Source organism: Penaeus chinensis, chromosome 38 (assembly GCF_019202785.1).
Source record: "Penaeus chinensis breed Huanghai No. 1 chromosome 38, ASM1920278v2, whole genome shotgun sequence".
NCBI classification, from domain to species: domain Eukaryota; kingdom Metazoa; phylum Arthropoda; class Malacostraca; order Decapoda; family Penaeidae; genus Penaeus; species Penaeus chinensis.
Window position 1 is genome coordinate 10,134,474 of NC_061856.1, and position 1,954 is coordinate 10,136,427.

Genomic DNA, 1,954 nt, shown 5'->3' on the forward strand with positions numbered 1-1,954 from the left:
ACAAGGCTAGCTACATAACGTCAACTGCAGAACTGAAACACAGAGGGTCAACTGAACAACAAAAGCACAAACACAAACAAAAACAAAAACAACGATCATCTGCATAGCGCAAACACAGAACAACATTCTGCTCACTGAAGAACAAGTATACATACAAGAGATCATCATCATCAAAGCGATGAAAAAGCAAACAAACAAAAGAACAAGCAAGCAAGGAATATAGATTTTTAAAACTCATAAACTAAGTCCACAAAAAAGGAATATAAAATTGAAAGAAAATACTTGTCTTTCATACTGTAAAAGGTGATAGTTTGCAGGATTAATGATCTCCTCTGCTCAGCTATATTGTAATCACACAACTATTAAAAGCTATTAATTGATTCAAGACTCTTAATTAGACCACAACGCGTAAAGGATGATGGATTGCCTTGTACGAACTTTTTTTTATCTTTTTTCATCATTATGGTTTAGAAAAAAAAAAAAAAAATCTGGCGGTTCACATTTCTATTTATTTGGCGTTAGGTTCTCGGGAAATTTTACGTTAAGGAGTTCTGTTGCCTTGCTTCATTTTTTTTCCTTTTCTCTCTTGGTATTTCTCCCTTTCTTTTGCCTTTATCTATTTTTCCGTCTTTCTCTTCCCTTTTTGTCTTACTTTCTCCTCAGTCTTTCCCCTTCTGCCTCCTTTCCTTCCCTTCACTCCCTCCCTTTCTCCCTTATTTTCCTATCTTCCTTTCTCCTTTGCTTCCCCTTTCTCTCCCATTTTCTCCTTCCCGTTTCTACTATCTTCTCTCTCTCTCTCCTTCTTCCCCTTTTTATCCTTTTTACTTGCCTCTCTTCCGATATGTTTTTCTCTCAACCCTTTCGAAGGTTGATTCTCTCTCTCTCTCCCTTTTATCTCCTTTCTACGTTTTTTCTTTCTCTCCCTTTCTTTCCCTTTCAGTTATTTTCTCTCTCTCCTCCTTTGTCCGTCTCTATCATATCCCTCTCTTTCTTCCTATTCATTTCCTCTTTCAACTCTTTCGTATGAGTGTGCTATTAACACCGACAACCTGGCGTTGATTACACTTTTAGGCAGGTTGATTCTCTCCCTACCTTCGCTCTCTTTTTCTTTCTCTTTCTACCATCTTCTCTCTCTATCTTTCTTACCCTTTATATTATTTTCTCCCCCCCCCCTTTCTTCCTATTTCATTTTCTCTCCCTTTTGTCTTATTTATCTTTTCTTTCATATGTATGTGAGGGTTAATTCTCTCAAACTGATTCTCTCCTTTTCCTTCCCTCTCTGTCACCTTCTCTCTGCCTTTCTTCCATTTTTTGTCATCTTCTCTCTCTCCTTTTCTGTCCGTCTTTGTCCGTTTCTCTCCTTTTCTTCCCTTTTATTTCACCTTCTCTCTCCCTTTTCAGTCATCTTCTCTCTCTCCCTTTTTGTCCGTCTCAGTCCGTTTCTCGCCTTTTCTTCCATTTTATTTCACCTTCTCTCTCCCTTTCTTCCCTTTTCAGTCATCTTCTCTCTCTCCTTTTCTGTCCGTCTCTATCATTCCTCCCTTTCTTCCTATTTATTTCTTCCTTCAACCTTTATGTACACCCACACGACCTGGCGTTAATAGTACATATGGGAAGGTTGACTCCCTCAAACTGATGCGTGTATAAAAGTACTCCTGTACACACGTAAGCACATGAGATTAATGCGAAAGTACGTTTAGGGTACATCGGATGGGAATTAGCGGAAGAGTACCCACACATGTCAACAAATACTAGGCAAGGCTTGCTCGTACTTACGTATTGCGCACATAATTACGAAATAACAAAATGACGTGCATGCATTCATACGTACACATATTCATCAATTGTTAAACATTTACATACACACAGACATATTCACACACATACACACAAACGCACACACACACAAACGCACACACACACACACACACACACACACACACACACACAGACA